At 33.6% G+C, this 14,340-nt stretch overlaps 1 long non-coding RNA gene across 3 annotated transcripts; it reads right to left on the bottom strand.

Moving 5' to 3' along the window:
* Positions 1–3,040: 3,040 nt before the first annotated feature.
* On the bottom strand, positions 3,041–6,866 carry LOC139893247 (uncharacterized). Of its 3 annotated transcripts, XR_011774423.1 has the most exons (8): positions 6,500–6,866; positions 6,340–6,398; positions 5,858–6,028; positions 5,366–5,473; positions 5,199–5,266; positions 5,063–5,120; positions 4,260–4,398; positions 3,041–3,479 (listed from the first exon to the last, which is right to left on the bottom strand). It is a non-coding gene; the product is annotated as an uncharacterized lncRNA (long non-coding RNA). The 3 variants fall into 3 exon arrangements; XR_011774422.1 differs by having other exon boundaries at positions 5,199–5,473; XR_011774421.1 differs by having other exon boundaries at positions 5,063–5,473.
* Positions 6,867–14,340: the final 7,474 nt, after the last annotated feature.

The following is a 14,340-nucleotide window of genomic DNA, read 5'->3' as shown; positions in this document are numbered from 1 at the left end:
CATCTAAATTCGATCTAGGAGGCTTACAACAAAACAAATTACATATTTGGAATCCTCTCTTCATCCTCTACAATTTGATACCAACTTCATCTCGTTTGGGTAACATTTCTAAAACTCTAGATTTCTCTAAATTCGTGTTTTTGACTTGAAATGGTGTTAGTTAGTGTCTATGGCTCGTGTATAACATGAATATATGTTTTGTTTGCTCGATTCGTTGTTTTGAGTAACTGGTTTGAACATTTGAAATGGGTGTGCTAAATCTTTGATTTTGGATGAGTTAATGTTGTTAAATTGTTAAAGTTCATGTTTTAATTGTGTTACTAGTATCACTAGCTTCGTTTTGATGCGTAGGTTGATTAAGGAAACTTCAAAAACATGAATATTGATTTTTGCGGATTTTGGTTAGGGTTTGATAGACTTAAAACGAGCTTTTGATGTTTCGAATGCCATGAAATGTTATTAGTAAGTGTTTAGTTGTAATGTATGCTTCATTACCTTCAAAACGGCATATCGTATGTGTAAATTGGATTCCCGAATCATAAAATACGTTTTACGAACTTGAAACTTTGAAAATAAACCTTTCTTGATCAATTGACGAGTTTTCGGTTATTGTAAATGATGTTTTTGATTGATGATATGTGGTTAGTTGTATTCCTCGTCAAAATACCTTTTCGACGATATATGATAGGCATTATAAGTGTTTGCGGGTCAAGAGTTGGGTTGGAAAATGTTTTGGTTCGTGCATACTTTGAAAAACTGACCAGAAATCTCTGCCCAGATGGTGGCGCGGCGCGCCCCATCCCCGCGCGGCGCGCGGATTGGCCTGGCCAGATTCTGCTTTGTTTGGCGCATTTCACGCGAAATGTTTGACTAGCTATCGACCTCCGATTCACATGAAACTTGTTTTAATATACTTGTATATGAATATTTAGCATAGAAAAATAGTTCGGGACCCGACCCGAACGCGTTGACTTTTTCGTTGACTTTGACCAAGTTTGACTTTTAGTCAAACTTAACCAAACTTTTATACAATCATTCTAACATGCTTTTATACTTGTTTCTTGTATGAAACTTGACAACGTGATTCACATGCTATACTTAATCGAGTCGTAACGAGCCATAGGACTAATTGAACACATTTCACCCGACTTTGTGTCGTAACCGGTTAATTGATATAACTTACTTGTTTAGGTCAAGGCTAAGCAACTTTCATGCACACGTTTACTTGTTGAAGTACCTTTATACTCGTGCACTCGAGGTGAGATCATAGTCCCACCTTTTCAACAACTTTTATACTTTTAAATCGTGGGCTGAGAAAACATATACCTTGTTACATTTTGTACTACTTACTTTTATACTTTGAACACAAGTACAAGGAAAACAAACATTCCACAGTGAGTTAGAACAAAAATCCTCAATTCGATTATCATTAGTTACACTTGCAGGGTGTAAGCGAGAACTTATATTGTGTGGCCATACGGGTTTGACAAACCCTCATTACGGACGGTTCGCTACCGTCTACGGATGAAATATATTTTCGAGAAACAGTGTATGTTCTAACACTATTGTGATGGGGTTCTATGGAAGGAAACGTTAAGTCTTGATAATTGGGTGCTCGCGAACAATACTTTTGGAATGCAAACGATTTTGATAATCAACTATGGGAATACTAAATCTTGTGGTTCAAAAACAACGTTTACAAATACACCTATGATTTCACCAACGTTTTTCGTTGACAGTTTTCTATATGTTTCTCAGGTTCATACTCGGCTACTTGATACATGCTTCCGCACTCTTTGATTACTTGATTGGAGTCTACCATGCATGCATACGCTAGGGATAGCATTTTTGGATTCAAACTTTTGTCTACTTACTTACGCTATTTATAGCAACTGTGGTTTCAAACTAATTATGTCGCAAGTTATTTCATTCATACTTTATAACTTTGTAAACTTAAACTTATTGTCGATCCGTTTGTTAAACTAAACTTTGTACCTTTCAAATGAACGCGACATAATTTTGGTCAAACGAGTCTCATATAGGGACTACGACCACGCAACGGGACCTAAGTTAACGACGCCGTCAATAACGGTTTTGGTCGGGTCGTTACAAATAATAGTTAGATTACAGAAATATAATTCAGGCGGTATAATCGACCGTATATAACATAAATATAAGTGTTAGTGAAGTTAATAATAGTTAGATTACAGAAATATAATTCAGGCGGTATAACCGACCATATATAACTTAAATAACATAAATATAAATGTTAGTTATGATGATAATAATATTTACCTTACTAATAAATAATAGAAGATATCGTTAAAGAATTTTTTTTATTACCTTGATTAGTGACTTGTGCTTGCTTAGATAAACCTTGATTATACGGAGCACTTCGTGCTGATAACGTGTTATGATTATATATAAGAACAAAGAGAGAAGAAAATAACAAAGAGTAATGTATAAGGAGTATATTGATATTTCAAGAGAATTGGTACATCTTTAAATGGCTACCATACATGCCTATTTATACTACATTAAGAGTGTTACATATTTGACTTTTATGAATTATATATAAAATTGTTATCCAACTTCAATAATTGATTGTTAGCCACCTTCAATAATTGATGCATTATTATAACAAAATTGACATTTTTATTCTAGCCGGAAACAAGTTGTACTTTTGTTTGTGACTAGTGGCTGGACTCCCAAATTGGTTGACTTTTGTTAAATTAAAGAGCATCTTTTTATAAAATCATACAAACCATCCGAAGATAGATAATGTCCATCTTGCCCTTTTCGAAAACGCCTCTACATCTAGTGTAATTTTAAATATCTAAACTTAACATTCGAACATGCATCATTACATTATAATCGATACACTTTTGTCATTACACTAGTTAAAAGACCCGTGAATTCACGGATTTGTTCATGAAAAAATATAAAATATAAGTTGTTTAGGTGTTTAATATGTACTATATATGTTGTAACATTCTACATCAATTATATTCAATTGGTTTTAACATTTTACAAACCTTAACATATAGCATTACAACTAATTCTTATAACTAAAATTATAGACCAAACCAATTCTCTTTAACCACACACTCATCTCTCCATCTCATGTAATCACTAATCACTAATAACTTTTCGCAAGTTATACAAAAATCACAAAACATTATGTCTATGCCGTCTAACTTAATCTTATCACCAATCGAGGAGCCTCACTTTACAACATAACCCATCCAAAATAAATTAATCATTCATCTCAAACAAAACTCAAATAATAAGATCAGAAACATTAAAAATTCAAATCAATATACATATCATACCTAACAATTGTCTCCTCTCCTTTAACCACCTTTCCTCTACTTGCATCAAGCTTCATTCGCTCATATTGAATCGTTTTCATAATTAAATTCCAAGAACTATTGTACTTGTTGCTCTCATCCGTAAAGGTAACCTCCATAGACCCTACCCTATTGAAATTAAAAAAAAAACAGTTATAAACTTTATGAAAGTGCCTTGTATATAAGAGTGCTCCCAATGGTGACATGATGTCTTCCAGGACTAACCAACCATTCAGCGCCACATCAACACTTCCATCTCAATTCCTTCCCAGGACTAAATTCAGGACTAAACACTCCCAACAATGACACTCCTTCCTCACAATATTGGGACTCACATTTAATTATTTTAACTAAATTAAAAATACTTTAAATATTATTTATTACTGATATTAAATATAATCATATTTATTAAGTAAATTATCAATTATTAAATTAAGTTATATCACATTTGAAACTTAAAAATTAGTTTGTTTAATATTTTGATTTTAATATTTAAAGATAAAATAAAATATGAGAATAGTACTCTGTAAATAAATATTAGCCACAAAATTTGTAGGACCCACCATTAAAATAATAAAAATTAAAAATATCAAACATCTTCATCTTCACTTCTTCCTCCTGCAACTTTCTTCCACAACTTTTCATCTCTATCTTTCTTCAATTTCTTCCATTTATGAAACTCAAATATAAAACAAATAAATTAAAAAAGAAAAAGACAAACAGCGAGACGGAGCACCTGGGCTAGATACTGGGCGGGACTTGGGCGGAGGTGGTGCCATCAGCGCCCAGGCTGGGCGGCTGTGGGCGGGTGTCCTGGGCGGACCATTGGGACTGCTCTAAGAAATAACCTGCAAGTATCTCTTAATAGAAGACAATAGTTCAAAAGGTATAAAATTAGCCCGAACGTACCTAATTCATTTGATCGTGCCTCAACGCCTCCATATCTGAAACATTGCCTTGAGCAATCATAAAAAATATATAAATCACTATTCGTTGCTCATTATAATAGCCACAACTAGATTCATTATAAGTCACAATGATAGCATACCTGCATCATCAATAAAATACTGTACATAATACAAAAATTAAAATCAGAACAGAATAACAATATGTATGGCAGCTAAGTTTCATCCTCTTGCTTACTACCATAATGTATTAATCTTGACTCAGATTAATCATAGCAAATACCAGACTATATAAGATATTCAACATACATCAAAAGAAATTCATGTGAAAACAAACATAGCCAAAAACAATAATAATAGCCAAACTGGTTGAATTAACCATGTGCCAAAAAACCACATATACCAATACTAATCAACATTATTGCAACTGCAAGTATAGGCTGATCGAACAGAAACGAAAAGAAAGCCTGATGGAAGCAATGTGAATCCATAAGGTTAAAGCTTAAACAAATGCAAAATTTATAGGAAAAAAAACACTTAAAGATGTTTTGAAACTCTTAGTGTGCATCATGAAGGTTAATAACCACTACTTCATACCATTTTATAGGGAAAAACACACTTAAAACATTTTATGGAACATGAGTTACATAAATATCTCTTGACATCTAAAACTTTCGAGGCGTCGATTATCAATATAAAAGAGACTGACTTATGCATTATTACTAAATAGCCAAATTATAGGTACCTTCAAATTTTACTTAAATACCATAAATTTTTTAATCGAACAAAAACAAAGGATGTACTTACAAAACATTGTCAAACACCGAAAATAAAACCTTTTCACAGTTGCTTGCATCTTCTGAGTCTACAAAATTACAAATCCTTAAAAAGTTGAGTAACAATGTAAAGTAAGAACAATAAATTATTAACTTTAAAGCTGTACCAATCCTCTCATCCATAATGAGCATGTTAAGTTGAAAGAGTAGTCATCCACAATCGAAGAATGTGAACCTTCAATTTCCATATGGTATCAAGATTTGCAATGACCGGTGATGGTTTAAATGAAAAAATAAAGAGAACTAATGATGTGAGCAATCAGTTAATACATACCACATGGTTTTTTTCATTACTCGGCAACTCTAACAGGCTTGGAACAGTTTCTTCATTTCTACTTTTGATCGAGACAGACTGGACTTGCTATAAACATGTCCAGAAACCCTGTTTCAAAACTCATAAACAAAAATAAACATCAATAAAAGTAACTAATATTGTGAGTGAATAAGCTATCAAGAAGTTAACAATAAAATTCTGGTCCAAGAATAAGATCACTTTAGCATAGTTAGATTCTGAAAAACTATATATCTTCTAGTGAAATTGATCACAAAAATGAATCTTGTGATGATATCAAACATAATTATCGGGGAACAATAAAAGTTTGACACACATACAAAAAAAAACCCATATCATAGACAGAGTAGCAAACCAAACCCAAATAAGCTAAATGGTGACAAAAATGACCCATTCCTTTATTGTTGCAGTAATCTTGGCCCAATAAACTGAGTAAATATGAAATTTCTATTTTATTAAAAGAAAAAAACAAACCTTGCCTTCAAGAATCATTGTCATGGTTGTACTCAATGCATTGCAGAGGCATGAAAGTGAATACAAAAAAACTAAGTAAGAATGTACCCAAATTCATCCTCCACAAATAATAATATTCCAACATCCACCAATTTTCACCAGGATGCTTGAAATCATCAACAGCGCCTTCATCTGGTTCATGACTCATGGGTTAAAAAAATATAAAAGTGATGACTTACTTGGAGGATGATATACAAAATTCACAAAGACATATTATTCAATGTGGGATTTGACACGGAGAATATAGCAGGTTTATGAGAGTCGTCAGTTAACAACAACTACAACATGGTCCAGTTAAGAGATTTGAAATAATAAAAAATTTAAAAGCTTTGTATTTTAACTTGAAATCTTGCTCATCGACACTTCGACTATGAATCTGCCTGTATATATATATACCAAAACAACAGAAAAATAAGAAGTCAATATACTCCGTAAATACTAACCACAATTCATTATCTTCATTTATGTATTCTGTTATATTTCCCGTTGCATATATTGTAACCTAACAAAATCAAACACCAAATATACATTTCAAAAATTAGTAAGCAACACAATCAAAACTTCATCACCAAGAGGCAAAAGAGTAAAAAGTACTTCGTATACCTCTGGGTATTGAATCTGAAGTATAAGTAGTAGAGTTTCCTTTAGGTATACTTGAGCCAAAAAACCTAACACACAAAATCAGGTTGTAATTGAAAAAAAAAAAAGTTCAAGAAGAAGACTATAACCTGCTGATGAAGCCAGAAGATGATGAAAAGATGCATAATTTCTTGAAGATCAACGGACTAATATAATCGATTGGCAGCGTGGTGCGATGGCGGAGATGGTGGCGGCTATAGATTGTACTCCGTAGCAGATAGAGTTCATCATCTTCTGGCGGATTTGTGAAGAGTGATTAAGAATTGTTTTTTGTTTTTGTGGATTTGTAAAGAGTAATGGAAATGATTGAAATGGGTGTGGAGAAGTAATTGAGAAACCCTAGAAGAAGAGTGCTCTGCAATTTTGAGAGGCTCAAAAAATTAAGCGGTATTTTACTCATTTTTATTTCACATACTTCTATTCAGTTTTTTAAATTTGAAATTTGAATGTATTATACCTATTTCAGTTTTTTAAATTAGATTAGTTTGATAATTTATAATGTTTTGATTTAATTATAAAATAAAATGCTTTATGACATCAGCATCATGGTCTAAAAATTTTTCTTTTTTATTTTTGATTTATTATAAAGAAGAAAAAATACTATTTATGACATCACTTTTTAGGCTAATATAAGAGTAGAGTAGATTATAATCGATACGCTTTTGTCATTACATTAAATAAAATTCGATCAAATAGAAACAATTTGTTAAAAGCATGTTTCTTTTTTGCACCGAATTACATCATTTCCATACGCTTTTGTGATTAACTTGATCGAGTTAGATAATGCTACAAACCAACGGCTAGTTCATCCAGAAATTTACAAATTCGACAAGTTTTAAAATTTCGATCGGTAAAAAAAAAAAACTTTTAATTTCTACTGTTGATAATGTATAATTATTATTAGAAATGTGCAACGACGTATAATGATAATCTTGACAAATTCCTTAATTGTGTACAAAATATTTCAAAATAAGTTTTTCCGAACCTTTACTAACTGGATAACACGAAATTGTTATTGAATATCTTTTTTTAAGAGTTAAAAAAAAAAACTCACTCAATACTTTGGCAGATAATTTTTAAGATTAACAAAGTGATTATGTTGTATTTTTTTATGTTCTAGAGAGACAAGTACGATTTTTTATATTTAAATTGATTTTGACGGTTTATCAATATCAAGAACAGACAAACAATTTCGTGAAACGGCACGACATTTAACTTCTGTGATGAAATTCTGTTTACAAGTTGGCACGTAATATCCAGCTTGTAATGCGACTTTTACTTTAATTTTATTTTAAATTTTATTTTTTGATTTTTGAAAATCAAATGAAATTTTATTAACTCGAAAATGAACAAAGCCTTGGAAATCCTCACAGTGACATGGATAACCCAAGATATAAACACACGAAAAGATTGCTAGCTACAGAGGGTTGCAGAGTTGGCAGCCCTTACATACATGAAATCACGACATGTTAAGATATACATTAGGATTAGACAACTAAGTAAGGCAATTGAATTTTCTTCCTTTTGATTTAGACGAAATCCACTCGAACGTTTTGATTTGAATTTCATTTAGAGCCATCGGAGACTCGGAGTGTTTCCAATATTTGTTGTGAAACACCTTGTTGATCCGATTTTTCCAAATTAAATACGTGCACACCCATTTAAAAGCTTGCCACACCGCTTTTCCGAAATACGAAGATGAGTTGAAACCATTAATGCTTAAGAGCTCAACCATATCATAACAACTGAAGTAACCCAAATTCCACCATCTATATACTCGCTCTCATATATCACGAGAGTATTTGCAAAAGATAATGGAATGTTCTACCATATCTACATCTGAAATCACATAAGGGGCATCTAACACTACTCCTCTTTTGCCAATGGGGCTTTGCCTCATTGGTAACCATGCTTGCATGGTTTCGAGGAGACCCGGGTTCGAGTCTCACCAGGGGGTTTTCCCCGCCTGCCCCGAATGGGATGGTGGCGGTTTCCCCCAACGCGGATACGTGAGCTAACCACTAACATAGCCGTTCAAAAAAAAAAAAAAAAAAAAAAAAAAAAATCTACTCCTCTTTTGTCGAGCTCTATCCGCACAGGTAATCTTTTTTAGTACTCTCCAGACAAAAATCTCAATCTTTTTTGGAGTGAGATTGTTTCGGCGAGTGCCTTGAAACAAACTGTATGAACCAAGTATTTGTTCATCTATTAATTAGGATAGATTTCGCATAGTGAATATGTTGTTTGAAGATAAGGCCCAGCTCCATAAGTCCATGTTATCATGGTTAAAAGAAAATGGTGAAAGCAAGTTGACCAAGTTGTCTAGTTCACCCGAAGTCCTCCCCACAGGCACACGAATCCAGTTCTAAAGATGTATTAAGCCTCCATTTTTAGCAACTAATTTGTCTTTGATCGAAGAGTCTTTGTTAGCTTCTACCATGTAAAGCCGGGGGAAGAAATTTCAAAATTTGTCTTCTTCGAGCCAATGCTCGTGTCAAAAAGAAGTTGATCTGCCATCTCCAATAGATTTGATGAAGGAAGTTCTAAAAGGCACTTAAAGTCTTCCAAGCTTATACTTGTAACAATAAGATTTCGCCAAGTGCCTAAAGTCGGAGAGGAATTATTTTCACTCTCCGACACTAAGCCACCGCGAAGACCAGGAATGCAGTGAATCGATTTCGGTTTTAAACCTCCACCACTACTTTCTCAATAGATCGAGATTTTACTTTTTAAAGAACCGATGTTTAACCCCCATTTTTCATAAGTATTAATGACGCTTTTCCATTTAACCCATGAAATTTTTGTACTCGTACCCGACCCGCCCCAAAAGAAAATTCTCCTCACACCCTCGAGTAGTTTGATCACCCATGACAGAGCACGATAGAGCGAAAAATAGTACAAGCGTAGACTAGAGACGACCGATTTAATAAGGACTAATCTTCCTCCAAAAGACAACGAACACATTTTCCACTCCGAAAGTCGACTATTAAATTTATCTATAACTGGACACCAATCACTCAGCTTTTTCATTTTCGACCCAATGGGCAACCCAGGATAGGTGAATGGGAATTTACCAAATTGACAACCGATATAGTTTACTAGAACATTGACTTTCGAATGGTCGACCCCCACACCATAAATACAACTTTTTTAACAGTTTACTTTCAAACCCAAAGCTAGCTCGAAACATTTAAGCAAGTTCATTAAATTCAAGGCGTTTGAGCGACTCCATTCACCGAAAAAAAGTGTATCATTCGCGTATTGTAGATGCGAAACCACCACTTTGTCGTTCCCCACTTCTACCCCTTTAATAAGGCCTCTTTCCAACGCCACTTTAGTGAGGATGTTTAACCCTTCGTTCGCGATAATAAAAAGGAAAGGGGAAAGCGGATCTCCTTGACGTACACCCCTACCAAGTAAAAAATCGTTAGTAGGAGAGCCATTGACCAAGATAGAGATGGATACTGACTTAAGGCATGACGAGATCCAACTCCTCCATTTGCAACCGAAACACGTACTTTTTCTTACATCCAAAAGAAAGTGCCAATTAAGACTGTCAAACGCCTTTGAAGTCAACTTTGGGAACATTTCCTCTTTTTCGGCTATTTTTAAGAAAGTCGAGGGTTTCATTAGCAATTAGTGCCCCGTCAAGAATAAACCGACCTTTCATAAAAGCACTTTGTTCCACGTCAACAAGGGAAGGTAAAACCTTCCGGAGTCGATTTGAGAGTATCTTTGCAACAATCTTATAGTAACTCCCGATTAGACTAATCAGTCTAAAATCCCCGAGCCCCATCGGATCTAAATTTTAGGAATGAGCGTAACGAAAAAGGCGTGACATACCTTCGATATCTCACTCCTATCCGAAAACCAATTGATAGCCATAATAAGATCAATCTTGATAATATCCCAAAAAAAAAAAATTAAAATTGTTTGGGCCTGGAGGTTTCGTAGTTCCACAATTGTTAATGGAATCACAAATTTCTGACCCAAGAAAAGGACTTTCTAGAGCTCAACTTCATTTGTGGAGATCGTGGGGTAGACAAGGTCCTCCAATGAAGGTATCAAACAATCCGGTTCTTGGAAGACTCGCTTGAAATGATTAAACGCTTCAGACTTTATATCTTGAGGATTTTCATTCCAATACTCGTTAATGTTAAGCCCCGATTTCGAATTACATAATGGAATAACCTAGTGTTTTCATCTCCCTCGAGGTTCCATTGACACGCGCCTTTTGTCTTAACGTATTTTTTTTATCCTTTCATTTTACATCCAATACTTCTTAGCCACTTTCCATGATTCAAGTTCCGTAGATGATAACACAGTAGTTTCGGCTTTTACCTCAAGGTTTAAAGCTTTGAACTTTATATTTTCTATTATATCGTCTAGTTGCCCGAATTTCACTCTGCTCCACAACCTAAGTTATTGCTTAACATTTTTCAGTTTGTTTAGAAAGTCGCAATCCTTACGATTTACAACAACAATTGCTTTTGACCATGCATTATGATCAAATCTATGCATGCTTCTTCCAACCAAACATCAAATATTTTAAATGGCATTGGACCAAAATTTTTTATCTCGCCCTTTAAAAGTATCGGGCAGTGGTTTGAGGTTTCTCTATCCAATGCTACTACCGATAAGTTTCCTCATAGTTGATGGAATTTTTCCAAAACGAGGAAGCAATCTAAGTTTCAAAACTTGGTACCATCATCACTAACACGCGTGTAAAATCTCTCACCAATCGAAACATCTATTAGGTTGTTAGAGACTATGAAGTTGTTAAGACGCCTCGCTCTACAATCAACATAGACACAATTAAACTGTTTCGAATGGTCCTTAACCTCATTAAAATCGCCACATAATTCCCGATCCTTCTTACTCCTATCGATGTATTTTGTGCCCTTTTTTGTACTTTTTGTTTTTTGCTCTTTAACTTTTGAACTGGAGACGAACCATTATCACTCGATTTTTTCATTCTGGGTGGTGTTGAAATAGGTCCATTAACTTCATTCAATTTATCCAGCTCAACATTATTATTGAGTGGGCTTGCTTGATTTCCATTTTTAGACCCAGATTGGCCCGTTTCCCTTATACCGGAATCGTCTACTTTGGGGCCGAATGACTCTTCGTTACATTTTTGTGTTGTTTGGCCCAAAAGAATATGGGCCCAAATTTTTTTCAGTGTCTCCAAATCCGTCATTCCTCAAACCATCATTTTGTATCTCTGGAAAAGAGTTGTTAATATACGGCGTTGTACCTTGAGAATTACCCTCGCATTTATTGGTTTTATCGGGGGTAGGGTTTTTGATTTCTTCTGTGCACACGTTCTCATTATTTCCTTGGAAATTTTTCTCAAACTTCAACATCTTGACTCTTCATCTTCTGGTGTTTGAGTTTTCTGGGTCCGATCACAGTTACCGAGGATGTGACCGTTTCCAGACACTTCGTCGTTAAGACTTTTGTTACTCCGGCACCGGCCCTAGTTACCGGAGTTATCACCATTAACTAGGGTATCCTCCTTCATGTTATCATCTTCTCTACCAGCAAAATCATTTCACGGTCTAAATTGAAAAGGTTGTCATCATCTGAAATCTTGAAGGTATCATCAACATAATCATCATCATCATCGGAGTTTGTTTTTTCTGATTTATTCCTTTCCGAATTATCGTTAGCAACGAAGTCAAACCTTATCATTCTATTTGTATCGCCATTGACATTAACATATAACATGGTTTCTCCGTTGAATAATTTAACCCAACCATCGAATTTCAAGCTACTGTTGCGAACATGGTCTAAAACACTTCCAACATTAAGGTTCTGGTTACCATCTTCAATACTGCAGTTCTCCATCTCAATAATCTTACCCTACCAACCAATAATCGACTTGAACATTTCTTCATTCCGACAAGTAATCGGAACACAACTAATGTTGATCCAAACTAATCTTCCCGGAGATCGATTCGAATTATCTAGAATTTTAACGTAGTTGCACCATTTATGTATTGCATGATTTGCGTTCATAGTAATCCTTTTGATGCATTAGTCGATTTACATACCACTAGTACATCCAATCCTCCTAGAAACTTTATACAAAAATTGTTTATCCCCTCTGCCATGCATAAGTCTTTGAATTGAAACATTACATCTAGACTCTTCAATTCACATATGATAGATTTCCCAAGTAGATTATGGTTTTGTTGTTTCACTGTGATAGTTCTCTCCTCAGTATACCTGTTTTTTCCCGATTTGTGTTCCATAAAATCACTCGACTCGACCTTTTCATCCTAAATCTTTGTTAATTTCACCCTCAAGTCTTCCTCATTTTGCTTGTTTAGTTTTGCCCTGAGATCTTCACTATGATTCTTTGCTACATCATTAAAACTTCGTTCGTCTCTAAATGCATTGACATATTGTTTCCATTCACCATATTGATTTTGTTCACCGTTATTATACTGTTTCATCTCATCATATTGTTCACGAACACCATTGTGCCATCCTTGATGAGGCTAAATGAAATGAGATTTGCCATCTCTTTCATTGGCCTTAAATATCTTAATAGGTATGCCGTTGAAGGTAATCTTCTCAGGTTTGGCGAGTAACTGTTCATCGCACAAACCTTGCAAAAGCGAATCGACATCCGTTTTCTAGTTTTTTACCTACCAAGTAAATGTCTCGTATTTATCCATATGATTTAAAACTCTTCCACAGATCTTCAACAGTCCAAGAATCAAGGAAGTTGAACGAGATCAATCGCAACTCATAGGTTTTTGATATGCGCATATATATATTTGGTTATGCAGCATCACTGTAACCGAAAAACGAAGTCTTCGTCAACTGCCATATATCTGCAACCGTATATGTACTCACTTTAGATGATGTACAAAGTAATCAATAAACGAAGTTTCCTTGTGGTTAATGGAAGTTTAGAAAAGAGAGAAGATGTGGTACGTGAAGTGACCATATATTAAAGAGTAAACTGATTATTTTGACATTAATTTTTTTGTAATAGATAATCGGTGTATTGTTATGCAAGTATAAATAATGAGTTTGTTATTGTAATTAATTTGATTTTGATACAAATTGAATGTGTTTTTATATGTGTAGATATATTATCAAGGATTTTTGTTTCAATAGATATTTACGTTGATTGTGTTGAGTATAATTAAGATCCAATAATTTTTAGGCGATTCAAAAAGAATTTATTGATCGGAAAGAATGTTATTTGTAAGGATGTTATTCTTTTGAAACATTATTAATGATATGTTGTTTTTAACAACATAATATCTAATATTATATACATTTAATTTATTTTAATAATTAATAATAATAATATATACTACTCGGATGATTTATTAGCTTTTATTGTAAAAGAATATTAATTTTCTATTCATAAATTAGCAATATTCTTTGATAAGAATCTTATTTTTTTATAAAGAATATTAATTTTTTAGGCAAACAATAGAATAACATTTTTAGAAAATAATATTATTCTTTGAAAGTAATATTTTTTAGAAAACAATATTATTCTTTAAAAAGTATATTAACATTCTGAACGAATTGGTTAACGTTCATCGAAATGTTATATTTTATAGGCGAAAAATAGTGAGTATCAAATGAAAATATTAAACATTCTTTTAAAAAAATAATATTCTTTTGAAACAATATTTAACATATATATACTATTGTTTAACAACATAATAATTAATAAATACGAAGTATAACAAAGATATTGTTATATGTATACTAGATACTAGATGTATGTGTTTTTTTGTGTATTCATATATGAGTTGTATCTCTTTGATATG

This window comes from Rutidosis leptorrhynchoides, chromosome 2 (genome assembly GCF_046630445.1).
Source record: "Rutidosis leptorrhynchoides isolate AG116_Rl617_1_P2 chromosome 2, CSIRO_AGI_Rlap_v1, whole genome shotgun sequence".
Classification (NCBI taxonomy): Eukaryota; Viridiplantae; Streptophyta; class Magnoliopsida; order Asterales; family Asteraceae; genus Rutidosis; species Rutidosis leptorrhynchoides.
The sequence above is the reverse complement of the archived record's forward strand: the minus strand, read 5'-3'. Positions and strand labels throughout refer to the sequence as shown.